This window comes from Psammomys obesus, unplaced genomic scaffold (genome assembly GCF_907164565.1).
Source record: "Psammomys obesus unplaced genomic scaffold, mPsaObe1.curated_primary_1811, whole genome shotgun sequence".
Lineage (NCBI taxonomy): Eukaryota > Metazoa > Chordata > Mammalia > Rodentia > Muridae > Psammomys > Psammomys obesus.
This window is the reverse complement of record NW_026592509.1, coordinates 606272-621353: the sequence shown is the minus strand read 5'-3', so window position 1 is coordinate 621353 and position 15082 is coordinate 606272. Positions and strand designations below refer to the sequence as shown.

The 15082-nt window shown below is 46.1% G+C and overlaps 1 pseudogene; it reads right to left on the bottom strand.

The window, feature by feature from the left end:
* Positions 1-6692: 6692 nt before the first annotated feature.
* Positions 6693-10667, bottom strand: LOC129681507 (band 4.1-like protein 5; annotated as a pseudogene).
* Between the last annotated feature and the right edge of the window lie 4415 nt (positions 10668-15082).

Below are 15082 nucleotides of genomic sequence, written 5' to 3'. Positions count from 1 at the left end.
TTATAAAGAAAGCAGATTATGTTTTTTTTTCTCATAGTGATAGGAAAATTAAAATTGTCACAATATACAATTTGGATTATGGCAAAGTACAAAGCATGATTAGTGTAGATGTTAAGCGTGGGCTGTAAATTGTACCTTTTTCTCCCCGTTAAAAACATTTAGCTTTTTTTTTGTAAAATTGAAAGATGATTTTTACATCATCTACACCCCCCCCCACACACACACACACGCAGTCCATCTAGGCTGATCTGGAGCTCACTGTGTAGTCTAAGCTGGCCCAAGCTTACAGTCTTCCTGCCTTAGCCTCCAGAAGCTGGACTCACAGGCATGCGTCGCCATACCGAGCTACAGTCTGTCTTGATTTAAAGTGTCCGCTTGAGTGTTTAGTACACTATGTTGTACAGCTCCCCTGATATCTAATTTAGTACAGTTTCCTCACACCAAATAATTCTCCTCATATGCTTTCATTTCTGCTTTCCGCTCCACCTGCCGTCAGCCCTAAACAGCAGCAACCTGCTTCTCTGCTGATTGGACAATTTGGGGCATTCTACATGAATTAACTCATGTAATATATGTTTCTTTTTGTTCTTGATTGAGTTTACTGTTATATTTGGTTTGAAAACCACATGTTTCTCCTTAAAACCTCGGTCTCTGGCTTTTGAAAATTACTCAAAAGTAGAATGGGCTTTGGTGTTTGACGGTTAATGCTAACCCATCTCATTCACTAAAAGCTGAACCTGAATCCAGAAGGGATGAATGCAGGCCATTCAGCTTCTCAGCCTAGCATCGTGCCTACCTCCTGGAAGCCAGCAGGACGGAGCCTCTAGTGCCAGAGTTCGGAGCTTTCTTGGATTTGTCATTTTTCAGTTGTCTCTAGGACTGAATTTCCTTCAGTGGTGGATCCCTGCTGTTCTTGCTGTTGGTTTTCGGGTCTAAGCACTGGGACCCGTCCCTTGCTTTACCAGTACAATGTTAGGCTTGCAGAGTCAACCCTGTTCAACTCGAGGCTTATTTTAGAGACAGTTAGAGTTGTTTAACTTAGCAACTTTATCCAATGGTTTCATTATTAGTATTTCTGACTAGGCACCCAGAAAGACCTCTGCTTCACCCACTATCTTGATGGGGGGCTTACAAACTTAAAGAATACTGAGGTTGAGCTGGAGGTGACAGTCCAGGCCCATGAAAGGCAGGAGGACAAGAATTCAAGGTCATCTTTGGCTACTCAGAAAGTTGGAGGCCAGCCAGGGCTGTGTGGCGCCTTTTCACAATAAGGAAGGAACAGTGGAGTCTAGGGAAATTCCCCATGTTAAGAAGAAGTCCAGTGACACAGCTACAGCTTGACTGGTGACAGCTGGGATTAGCACACAGCCCTAAGGGACCGTGGACAGGCAGCCTAGCTGGCCAGGTGCTGGCTGTGCAAGGATGAGGACCTGAGCGTGGTCTCCAGCTTGGACCTATGAGAAAAGCCAGGCCTGTGGCGAGTGCTTGTGATCCCAGCACAGGGCACAGAACACAGGTAGCCCCTAGCCAGCCAGCGTAGTCTACCAAGCAAGCTCCAGGCCCTAGGGAAGTCCTTACCCCAGAGAACAAGGTGGAGGGCCACACCTCAAGCCTCTGGTTGCCACACGCACGTGCAGGTCCCATCCACACACGAAAGACGGACAAAGAAACATCGCTCTAAATTTGATTCCGCCTTCCTGCTAGGTCTGAACTCGTTTTCTATTACGTTTGGACCAGCACTCTGCCCCTGTACTAGTTCTGGGATGGAATCCAGGGCAAACGCTCTACTGCTTAGCCACCCACCCCAAGCTACCTCTGACATAAATTTGCTGAAGGTTGCTGCTTTCTCCGTCTGTCTGTCTGTCGGTCTGTCTGCCTTTGTGTTTTTCCCTCTCCTTTCTGTCTCTTTCCCTCCCTCCCTTACTTTTTGAGATAGTCTTTCTACACAGCTGTCCTGAAACTCGCTATGTAGACTACAGGCATAAGGTCATTGTATAATTCAAATGCTGATTTCTAGACCCCCCCTCCCCCCAATATCTAGTTACAAACTTTGTTCTGAGGATCTCCTAGCTTAATGTCTTAACTCTGCTCCCCAATGGTCCCCTACTATGTCAATGAAGTAGCTTACAGCCAGTCACTGAGCAGCAAAGAGAACAGGGCTGGACTTCCTGCCAAGTGGGGGAGGCGGAGTTAGAGGACAGGAAGTAGGGATTCAGCAGGCGCGCTCAGGCTTAGGAGGGGTCCAGGAAAGATGAGGGGAGGGGAGCTGCCATGTTAGCTCTTCTCACCTCCTCCGCCACCCTAAACTGCCCCAGCTCACAGGCTCCCTCCCCCAACTTACTCATTCTCCATGTCACCCTGCTATTCTGGATATGCTCCCTTTTTATCCTCCTGTCTCATGCTGTCCATGTGTGTTAGCTCTCGCCCACGCCCACCTCCCTCCCCCTGCTCTGCCGCTGCTTCTCTCCTGGCCAGGTCCGGTCTTCTGGCCACCTTCACTCTACTTCTTTCTGTACTCCAGATTCTTCCAGATGTTCTGGGCGTTTTCTCTCTCATAATTACAATCTCCATCAACCGAGGCCTCAGCCTGCGGTCTCCTCCATGCCGCTGCACTCAGAAGCATTTCTCTACGTCTGTCTGCTGCAATCCACACCGTCATCTCTGGTCTTTCCAAACTGCTACACGCCACACACCAACACCAAACACCGAACCTCCTTTCGGTCTCGTTTTAATGCTCTCGGGAGTCCTAGACAAGGCCCTCTCTGTGCCAGACATGGAAGGCCGTTACTAGCTGGCAAAAGCCACACTACTCATGAGACAATTAACAGATGTGGACAAACTACAGCCCAACTAAACTCCCACACTTGGGATCAAAACAAAAACATATTTACATCACATAACTGAGTTTACAAAGAGCCAAAACTTCCATTACAGGACGGGGTGGGGATGCGGGGGTGAGCGATAGGTGAGCCGGAAAGCAGATTTGTTGCTGGTGGGTTTATTGGCAGAAGAGATCCGAGTGTGTCCCCCCAACCCTAGGTCACAGCACCAATGTTATGTTATATAATGATATGAGGGGGTACCATGGCGGGCCCATGCCAAGGTGTACCCCCTAAGAAATTATCCATAGTCTACAGATCTCTGAAGTGCGTGAGGACCACATGTCTATCTGAAGTAGATCCAAATAGACAGACTTTGCTTGTAATGTTTATTTAAAAAGCTCTTCGTCAGAAAGCCTTAAGTGGCTCAGTTGGTAAAACACCAGGCTCCAAGTCTCGAGATTGGGGGTTCAGACCTAAAAAAAAAAAAAAAAAAGCTTTTGGTGATAGGCATTGCCAGCTCCTGACAGCACCCCTAATCTTCTCCAAAGAAGATGATGCACACAGAAGAACCTTTGAATGTGGCAAAGCAGGCCACTGGGCTACTGTAGCCAGCCCTTTGGGACGCTGGGAAGTTGACTGCCTTACTTTGCTAAGAAAGCCCCTCCACGTTCCTACTTCACAGAAAAGCCATTCCGATCTTGGACTGGTGGCCAAAGATGGATGCCCCATGGACACAGGGGAGTCTTGGGGAACTGTCAGGCGGCTGGTAAGCCTCTGTCGTTTTTCATAGACTTGAAAGCTGCCTGGCCTGCACTGCCTGCTTACTCAGGTAAAATTTATCCTTCTCAGATGGTATAAAGACCAGACTAGTAAAGATTTATCAGTTTAACAGCAGAGACCACAGTTTCGGCTGCCTCCTCAGTCCTTTCCCATGGATGAGACCCTACTGCTGGAACTCCATTTTCTCCCTTACCTCCTGACTTCTGGTACCAGGCTCCAAGTCTCCTCTCAGCCACTGACACCCGACTCCCCACTCTCCACCCCACCATTGGTGTGGTTATGACTCACTTAAGGGCTTGGTCTTCATTCCATCCTCCCTGAGTCCTGGGGGTAGTGACTCAGGACATTGTCAGACCCTGAAAGGCCACTGAGGGCAGGCCAGTTGAACTGCCTGGGCAACGTAGCGTGTATCAATAGAAACACAAGTGTTTTTAAATAGCAACCAAGTCGGCCATGTGGATTGCCACCTGCCATGTGACCTCACCGTCTTAAGATGACCACGTGGTACAAAGCAACACCCATAAAACTTCTTAGTCCCAATGAACGCTCACTTTACTATTGTATCTTCTTTTAGACTAAGAAAGCAACAAGTCTCATATTTTAAATTAGTATGGGTCTTATTAAAGAAAATATTTAAAATAATAAAGGCTCCCAAAAAGCTAGGAATGTAGCTCAGTAGTAAAGTATTTACCTCCCATCTTCAAGGTCCCAGGTTCAATTCTCAGCACAGTAAAATAAAATAAAATAAAATAAAATAAAATTAAATTAAATTAAATTAAAAAAAAGAAGAGAATAATGATGTGGCAAGGAGGACTTGCCTATCTTAAGTAGATCTAACTAGACAAACTTTGCTTGTTTCTATTACTCACTTTCTGCTTAACTTTTAAAACATGTATAGGAGGCTAAGTAAAGCTTAATCTTGCAATTAATTACCTTCGTCATTCTTAGCATGATTCAGAGCCCGCATGAAGCCAACAGTCTGCTGCTGTGGATCATCTGAATCAGTCCCACATCTCACATGTGGGACCAAAAAAAACATGTCCATTTCCACAGCAGACCTGAGATTGCTCCCTGTAGGCCACGTAGTTTGAGGAGAGATCTTACTTCCACAAGTGTCGTCTGACCTAGATAAATGCTGCACATGGACACACATACACATACTAATGCACATACTCAATAAATATAATCTTTTAGTTAAAAAATTAATTATCTGATTCTAAAATGCCCATGGACCCCTAACAACCAAAACAATCTTGTAAAGAAGGGATAGGTCTGGGCATCTGTCTAGATTAACAAGCTCAGAGCTTTTCTGAACTATTCAAGGTAAAAAAAACAAGCAATGTTCATTACTTCACAGTGACTGGGTACCAAGAGCCTCCTGTAACTGAGTGCTTTCATTGTCATAGGTGGACTGGAAGTGGAAACGGCAGGGGTGACACAGGTGGTACTCCTGCTTGATGACATCATCACAGCCTGCACAATCCCTAGCTCCCCGGACCTGGACCTCAATATTATCAGAATCATTTGGTCTTTGAAGAATGAGAGCGATGAGTCTGAGGTCCTGGTGTTTGAGTTTTATGGAGATCACCTAAAGGCAATCTGACCTTGTTGGTTATTAATATTCATTACTGATTTATCTTTTAGTTAAACAGTGGTTATTCCTAAAACAGCTGTATACCCAAATCACCACAGAGAGACTAGGATTTACTTAATTAACCTAGAGTACAATGCTAGGCAATGATTACTCCATCCTAAACTTCCAAGCCCACATAGTTTCCTCCCATTCAGATTTTCCCACATTATACTTGCTTTTACTCATATCTTAGGTCTGGTTCATCTCTCCTCATGGTTCCAAGTCCTCTCCTGCCAATCTCTCTCTCCTCTCCTCCCACTCACTTCTTTCTCCTCCCCTCCGGACCAGGATGTCCCACCCTATTCTCTCCATTGCACAGCATTGGCTGATTGTTTTATTGACAATACAGAGAACAAATGGTGGCATGTTTACACAAACTTGAGACAAGTGATGCTTAGAATAAACATTACAATGCAATGTCCGAATTGAAACCAGATAGTGGGGTAGAGAAATCAGTGTTTGAATGAACAAGGGTAAATTGTATACATTCCACAAGAACATTATACCAACATTTCCCTTTTAAGTTCAATAAAAGGTTCCTTTTCTTTTAATACAATAATAATTATAAAACAGTTATGAAAACTATTAGGTAAGATTTACATGTGCAATGTCCAATCCATATGTATTTGGCAATTTGGGAGAAAGTATCTGATTATCTATCCTCTCTCAACAAATTTAGAGTTCTATACCTAACTTAAAACTTTTATCCTTATTGATATTACCTACATGAAAACATTTTCTTACATTCTAAACAACTTAAGCTTAATTGTGGAACTATAATTATTTGGTCTTCAACCCCACCAGTAACTTGAGAAGGAATAAAATTAGTTACTGGAGTAAATAAGAAGTGCATGTTAGCAGCTTCCAAAAGTAAAAAAAGTTGACAGAGAGTTTGCTGCCTGAACAATCAACCAAAACTCTCTATAACGTTGGAGCATTATCTTCAGCCTCTGGCTCAGTATATTTGACAGACATATATGTGAAGCAGGAACTATTTAGGACTTGTTTACCCTGTCTTGGCAGAGTTTGGCAGTTGACTTGTTCTGCAGTTAAGCTTGCCCTTTTTTGGCAGAATTCTGTCTGTTGTGAAACGAGGGCATTTTCTTTTTGCCCGGATGGCTCGTTTGCCACCTTTGAAGCCATCTCCACATGGAGGTTCTTCGATGCTCATTATCATCTTTGAGGTAGGCAGGGTGCTGCCAGGAAATGACCTGTCTCATTGTCAAGAATTTTTAAAATAATAAAGACATTTTAAAATGCCATATTTTGTAGGTCTCTGAGGTTTTTGAAGACTTACCTATCTTTATGTAATCATATCTATCTGTTAGACAAGGACATTATACCCACAGGACCTGGAGCCAATGAGTCCTTATTGGGGCTAGAACGAGGACACGTCTCCCTCTATCTGCCCAGGATCCAGCTAAGTGAAGCAGGAAAACAGTGATGCAAGTTTGTGATCACCCCTGAAAAGGCAGCAGGAACAGCCAGGCTAGAGGTTGCTGGTGAGCCCTCCACCAGAAAATTGTAGACGTGTTACAATGAGCTGTTTGTATGCAAGCATTTGCACCTGTCTTTTGTACCTCAGACACCATGTGTGTCTGTGACCATCTGAATACTGGCTGTATTGTTCAAAAGCTTACAAAGTTAAAGCCAAGGGACCAGCAGTTGCTCTCTTTTATATGAAATGTGTGGTGACCGAGGAAAGACTTGACAAGCCTTGCTATTTGAAGCTCTTGTCTGACCATTTGCCTTGAAATACATGTTTTGTTATATGTGAGATGCACTCACACTGCAGAGAAAGGATGTCTTTGTGGACACAGGGCCAGAATCCTAAGACATCTTACAGGGTCCATCTGTTGTCCTCTGGCCAAAGAGTCAAAGTCCTTCTTTAAAAACAGATGGTGAGTTAATAGCGAAGGCTTTCTGTGCAGTGATGACGGTCAGGGCTGGATCCTTTACATGCTGAAGGGATTTGTTTCTGCTGTGCTACATAAGTACAAGTAAAGCCTAGAACAGGAAGTTAATGTCCTCCAGACTGGAACTGTTAGTGGTGCTGAGGCAGGGTAGAGAACAGAGGTGATAATGGGGAGAGGATGGAACCCCCTCGTTTGGAGTCTGGTTGGAGCCTCTCACCAGCTTACAAGAAAGTGTCAGCACCATTCACATTTGTGAGGTTCCTGAAGGTTGTGGACAGCAGGAATGTTTATGTTAAAAGTAGGCCCGTGTATCCAATGCCTCAGGGGAGGCCTCCCTCCTTTCCCACGTGGTCTTGGGAACCCCCCAGGTAAGAACAAGAACAGCTTTGTTTACAGTAGGATGTGCTGACTGTCCGAATCTGATCTCGACTTGTTCCCCACCAGGCACAGCGTCACCCTTTGGAGACGGTGACTTCAGAGTCACCAGAATTCTGTGTATTAGCCAGACCCGGGAGCCACACCTTTCTAGCACCTTGAGGCAGATCTCTGTGAGTCTGATCCCAGCTTGGTCTATATAGCAAGTCCCTGTTTCAAACAATAAGATAAACAGTGGATTTTCTGTATTAGTTTTGGAAAGCCATGGCTAGGATTTTTTTTCTTTCTCCTAAGTACCTTGTGTTGAAATGTTTAGTAACATCTCTTTATAATAAACTCCAAATATTCTTCACATTGTTTTGTTTAGAATTATTTTCTTCATTGAAGTCAGAATCTGAGTGTTCTGGGACAAAGTTAAGAATCCAGCTGTGCCTGAGTCAAGGTCCCCAAAGATGCACCCTGTGGCCACAGCTTTTGTGGGACACTGATTGGATTGTCTGGGACATTGCTGGTGAATTCCCTCCAGGAATTCCTGCTCTCTTGGGCATGTTACTTTGGTTTCTTTGTTTCTTCTATTTTTTCATACCCATATGGTGTCTAATGAGTACCCTGACTCCTGACAAAGCAGTCCAAGAGTCAGCCACTCTGTCCTGGGGCAGACTGGGCGCCAGGCGGCTTTCCTGAGGAATAAACATCTCTAAACATCCGAAGTCTCTGTCCTAGGTAGGGATGCTACTGCTGTGAGGAAACACCACGGCCAAAGCAAAGGGTTTATTTGGCTTACACTTCTACGTCACTGTCATCATCGAAGAGGTCACAACTGGAACTCAAACAGGGCAGGACGCTGCAGCAGGAGCTGCTGCAGAGGCCACGGGGGGTGCTGCTGACTGGCTTGCCCTCGTGGCTTGCTCACCTGCTTTCTTATAGGACCCAGGACCACCTGCTCAGGGATGGCCCCACCCACAATCAGCTGGGTGCTCCTGAATTAATCACTAATTAAGAAAATGCCATATGAGCTTGCCTGTAGAGCAATCTTATGGAGGTGTTTTCTTTTTAAATTTTATTTTAAAAGTTGTATAAGGCCAGGTGATGAGGGTGTTAGAAACCTGGGTGACCTGTCGATGATTTTCAATGAGAAGGAAGAGTAACGAGCTGAGGAAGCTTGCCATCTTGTGTTTAGCATAACTACCTGCTAGTGATGTAACCATTCTCATAACTATCAGTTAACCATCCAAAGGAATAATTCAGACTTATCTCTCTACATGAATCGTACTGTTTCTGCCACCTGAGGTAACAAAATATGTTTGTTAAAAAATAAATACAGTAATTTCTTATTAAAACGACAGGTACTTAGGTGAAATTAGGGCATGGATTGGTTACTTTAGACAGTAGTATGCGAGAACAGTATTCCTATAGCACCACAAAAGGCTGATACACCAGGACCGAGCATGTTCCTTTTGGGTGTGCTTTTTGCGTCTTAGTCTTTAAATTCTGTCCACTCAAATGATATATGGTAGGATAACAACTGACAAGTGATGTTTATCATAAACACAAACCTCCTGAGAGACGTTCTGAGTGCTGCGTTAAGTGCTGAAATGATGAAGACGCTTCCCAAGGCCACAGTGGTATGCACAATGGTACGCTTTCAACACAGCAACGTCTGCCATCGCCAGTGATGGCTTTCAGCTTCTTGTCCTTTTCCCTTCCACAGAAGAAGTAAGTAGTAACCCAGTATGAAATAAGCTCCCTTCAATTCTCCTAATGGAATCAGTCCTCTATAAACCCCACAAAATACATCCCTGACCTGGATGACAGAGGTCCATGGCCTAAAATGTGTAACAATTCGTGTCTTGGTCATGGCTGCATGGCCAGAAACATGGGCATCATGATGGACTCCTGCATTCTTCACACTGTGCTCACAAACCCGTGTAGTTTCTTCACACTGTGCTCACATACCTGTGCAGTTTCTAGGGGCATCTGGGCTGGGGGCAAGGCCCTCGTGTTCCTCTGCTTTCCACCATGTTGACAGTGGCCACTGGTAGCAGAGAGCCATTTCCTGTCATGGCGGTGTGTTGCAGAGTTCTGTGGAAGATTCTCCATCTCCACCAGCACAGACAGAGGATGAGGAAGGAACCACAGACACAGGAGACCTGACACCCAAGCCTGTTGGGAGTCACAATTCTGGTTGAAGAATTATGAACACCAAGACCTCAGGTTTTGTTGTGCTTGCTCTCATTCGGAGGGTCCGTTGGGGGTGTCGCCTGCCCGGCCTTCTTTCAAAGGATGTTGAACTTCTTGCTTAAATAGTTTTCATGGTCTGATACTGTTCCCCACTGTATCTATTTCATGATTTTGGTTGAACTAATCCTCATCAATGAGAACTTTCAGACAGGTCCTCAGAGGCAGAAGAGGGCGTGGTGCTCCACACGTCTCCATACGTGTTCGTGGGCTTTCTGATGATCCAGTCTAACCACAAAGGCATTCTCTTGCTCTCTGTCCTGCTCACCATCATCCATGACCACTAGAGTTCATTTATTATTCTTAAAATCCAATTTGGTTATCCGGGGCAGAAAAATAAGCCACCAATTTTGGTCTTTCTATTCAAAACAAGGAGTGCTATTGGAGTTAGTACCAAGCTATAGTCATTCCCATGTCTAGCCTTGGCCACATGCATATCAGCACCACACATTTCTAGCCATTTGGCTTCCTTCAGACACCAGCACAAGCCTCTGTATTCCTTGCATGTCTTAACAACAGCCAGTTCCGTCTCTTCAGTCTGAATTGGCACAAACCTGAACAAGTTCAGGACTGTGCTCAGCAAGATCATAGTTGCCAAGTTCAGCTGGCACGGTAGAAGCTGCCAGCTGAGCACTGTATCGCAGGGACACTCTAATTGCCACCGAGAATATCTTGCTTAGCTGAAGAACAAATAAACACCTGGTTAGCTCCTCACGAGGATTATTCAGGTCCGAGGAATAAAAACTCAACTGGAAGATGAAGTCAATCGGGTGAACCAGTTTTTACTTTTTTTTTTTTTTTTTGTACCATCCAGCCAATGTGCTCCTTGGGCTGAATTCATGAATCTCAGCCCTAAATAGTCATTTCTATCAAGTCCAGGTGACACATAATTTGATCAAACAGCTCTTGTCCTTTGGCTCTTTTCTTTCTTTTTTTCAGAAAGGGTTTCTCTGTGTAGCCCTGGCTGTCCTGGACTCACTTTCTAGACCAGGCTGGCTTTGAACTCAGAGTTAGCCGCTTGTCTCTGCCTCCTTGAGTGGTGGGATTAAAGGCGTGCGCCACACCTGGCTTCCTTTGTCTTTCTCTCAGCAAGCCCACACTAACGTCTGGACCATCCAGAAGGGACACTGTGATGATGGACTCAGCTGCAGGAATCCGTGTGGCAGCATGCTGTGACTCCCAGACTCACTCCTCCTCCGCGTGTTTGTGCGCAGACGGGCAGCCAAGCATTCCTCGGAGGAAGCGCAGCCTTTCTGGCAGTGTGCTGGGGTGAAGACCTTGTAGCCACGGAACCCGCGGAGACCACTATGAGGACTGCGGAGATGGCCCTTGGGGAGAGCTGCTCAGCCGGCCTGAGGGGAGGACAGGGCTCTGGAGATGGGGAGAAATGGCTGCAGAAGGTGAGAGCTCACCATGCCCTAATCCCTCTGAGGCATTTTTCTTAACTGAGGCCCCACCATCTTCTCAGGTGACTTTAGCTGTGACAAGTCGACATAAAAGTACCCAGCACAGCCTTTGTCTTCTGCCCAAGAGAGCTGCCTCACCAAGGGAAGCAAGCCCTCACTCACCCAGAACGCCTACTCTCATGAAGCAGTAACACATCCATCCGCAAACACCCAGACCTGTGAACTCCAACTTAAAGAGCCAGAATGAAAGAGGCACTGTTCCCCAGCCCTACAGGATGGTCGTTTCGAGAGTGTGTGTCTGCATCATGCTTATCTGACTCCCGGGAAAGCCTGACAAAACACCCTCTGTTTCTGGGTTAGAAGGCACCCACCGGCTCAGCAGCGAAGACAGATGTAGGGGTTGTTCTCTCAGAGTTCAGTCCCCTTAGCAGCGTGGGAAAATCCCTGAACACACTCACTGGGGTGACTGCTGAGGGAAGTACCCCCAGACAGCACTAGCGGTGGGCATTGACGAGAGGGCCACAGTGCTTGCTTCGTGTGGTAACACTACCACCACCACCCCAGCGCGGCTAAAACAACCCTGTGCATCAAAGACCCCCAGGAGGCACCGTTCCTGATCTAAAGCTGTATTAGCGACCCACAGTAATAAAAACCACACGGTACTGGCATCAGAACAGATACGTTGATCAATGGCATTGAACTCACACACACACACACACACACACACACACACACACACACACACCCCTGCCGATAAATGCACACATCTACAAATACCTGATTTTTGACAAAGAAGCCAAAATTACACAGTGGACTTCTTTGCATCTTCAACAAATGGTGCTGACTAACTGGATGTCTGCATGTAGAAGAAGGCAAATAGATCCATACTTATCACCCTGCACAAAACTCAAGTCCAAGTGGATCAAAGACCGCAACATAAACGTGGATACACTGAACCTGGTAGAGAGAAAGTGAAGAAAGCGTCAAACACATTGGCACAAGAGACAACTTCTAAATCAACTCAGCAGCTCAGGCTTTAAAAGCAACGATTAATAACTGGGACCTCATGAACCTGAGAAGCTTCTGAAAGGGGAAGGACAAACTGACAGCTACAGAAAGAGAAAAGATTTTCACCAACTCCACAGCTGATAGAGGGATAATATCCAAAATATAAAGAGCTCAAGAAACTAGACATTAACAAGCCAAATAACCCAATTAAAATGGGGTACAGGTATAGATAGAGAATTCTCAACAGAGGGATTTCAGGTGGCCAAGAAACAATTAAAGAAACGTTCAACATCCTTAGCCATCAAAGCAATGCAAATCAAATGGCTCGCAGAGTCCATCTTACGCCTGTCAGAATTGCCAAGATCAAGAACACGAGTGACAGCTCACGCTGTTGAGGATGTGAAACAAGGGGGACACTTCTCCATGGCTGGTGAGAGTACACAGTTGGACAGCCACTTTGGAAGTCAATATGCAGTTTATCAGAAAACTGGGAATGTATCTACCTCAAGACCCAGCTACGCCACTACTGGACACCACTACCCAAAGGACGCTCTATCCTACTACACGCAGCTATGTTCATAGATGTCTTAGTCACAATAGCCAGAATCTGGAAACAACCTAGATGTCCCTTAGTCAAAGAATGGATTAAGAAATGTGGTACGTTTACACAATGGGTTATTACTCAGCTATTAAAAACAATGACATTATGAAATTTGCATGCAAATGAATGGAACTAGGGGGAAAAATCATCCCGAGTGAGGGAACCCAGAAAGACAAACATGGTAATACTCATTTATAAGTGGAATTAGCTGTTATGTAAATGATAATCATGGTACAATCCACAGGTCCAGAGAGGCCACAGAACAAGGAAGGCTCTAGAGAAGACACTGTCCCTGGGAAGGGGAAATAGAACAGGTTTTGAGGGTAGACCGGGGGTGTGAGGGATGGAAACAGGACTGAGGGGAGGGAGGGAGGGAGTGCAGGGAGAGATGACTAGGACTGGGGGACATGGTGGGGATGGAGAAACCTAGGGCAGCGGAGACTCCCTGGGATCTGTGAGAGTGACCCTCGTGAGGTCTCACCCTCATGGGGACACCCAGCATGAAACCAGGCAAGTCTCTGGGTAGGGAGCCTGGGACATGACGCAGCCCCAGACCTTCAACCTGCCCTATGACCTGCAGGATGTGCTGGGTAACGGTGATTCAGAACTGGAGGGAGCGGCCAAGCCATGGCTGAGCTAACTGCGAAACACACCACGGAGGAAGCCTGAGCCTGACACAGTGGATGGCCAGGACCCAGGGGCTGGGCGGCCCAGAAACCCAGGTAGAACCAAATGCAATTGGCAAAAAACAAGAAAAGAAAAGGAGTCAACGAAATGCTTCTTAATGACATTCTGCTGTACTCACAGATTGGTGCTTAGCTCAGAGAGACATCATTTAGCAACTGATGGGAACAGCCAAACACTCTGCAAAACCAGTAGAACCCCACAGAAGTTGGGGAGGAAGGATTCTAGGAGCCAGAGGGGCCAGGGACACCATGAGAACACAAGCCACAGAATCAACTAGGCAGGGCTCATAGGGGCTCACAGAGGCTGAAGTGATACTCACAGACCCTGGATGGGTCTGCCTCTTGGGGCCTCGGGGTGTTGCATGACCTTTGCCAGCTGTAGACAGTGGAATTCTGAGGTCTCTGAAAGGGTAGAAATGAGAGCCCAGAGAGAGAAAGGGGGTCTTTGAGAGCAGGCTGGAGGAGGAAGAAGGCCACTTGCTGCTGCTGCTGCTGCTGCTGCTGCTGTTTGCTGGATATCCTGACTGAGACTGGTATTGTCCCAAAGAACCGGACTGTCCTAACCAGCCAGAACTAAGGCTAAAGAGGTCTGTGTCCCCTTTCCCCTCTAACCTTCTTTCTCTTCTACCTAGGGTTGGGGGTTAGAAGAGAGGTAGAGGCAGAAGGAACCCCGATTAAGTAGCGTTTAAAAACTGCTGACACCTGTCCGTATATAGGTTTCCAGCAGAAGGAGGGGGCCCACATTTCAGGTGGGCTTCCCCACTCAAAGATCCAAATAAAGGGTGTGCCTTCCAGCCTCAAAGATCAGGGTTAGAAGTGGATCTGCATACTCTAAATTAAGCACAAGTTACTCATTTGGGGGTTTTAGTCAATTCCAGATGTCGTCAAGCTGGCAACCCAGACCAGCCGCCACCACTCCTAGGCCTGGTAACAGCCGTTCTGACCTAGATGGATCTAGATGGGGCCTCAGGTATTTGATTTCCACTTTTCTGATATGAAAATATCGAATATTTTTCACATATTAAAACATTCAAATTACATTTCTCTGTCTGTGTATACATGTGGTGTGCACGTCTCCTGGCATGCATGCGGAGGGCAGAGGGCAACCTGAGCACCCTCCCGCCGGGTGGGTCCCAGGGCAACCTCAGGCTGTGAGGCGTGGCGGCAGGTGCCGTTATCCACGGAGGCATCTCACTGGCCCCGTTACATATTATGAGATTTCTGACTTTGTGTGTGTGTGTGTGTGTTTGTGTATGTGTGTACATGAGATTTGTGATCTTGCTGTTGTTGTTTGAGTCTTGAGACACAGTCTCACTCTGTAGCCCAGGCTAGCCTTAAGCTTATGGTAATCTTCCTGCCTCAGCCTCCAAGGACTGAGATTGAGTCACCAGCCACACACACTCTGCTTGAGAGCTTGTTATTCTATTTATTTGTTCATTGTTGAAAGGAATGCTGGTTCTTCTGGTTATATACTTTCTCTATATTAATCCCCCGCCAGATGAATAGCTGCGAAGATTTTCCCTTTTCTGTAGGCTGTTGTGGAGGTTTGAGTAGGAGTGGCACTATCAGGAGGTGTGGCCTTGCTGGGGTAGGTGTGGCCTTGCTGGGGTAGGTGTG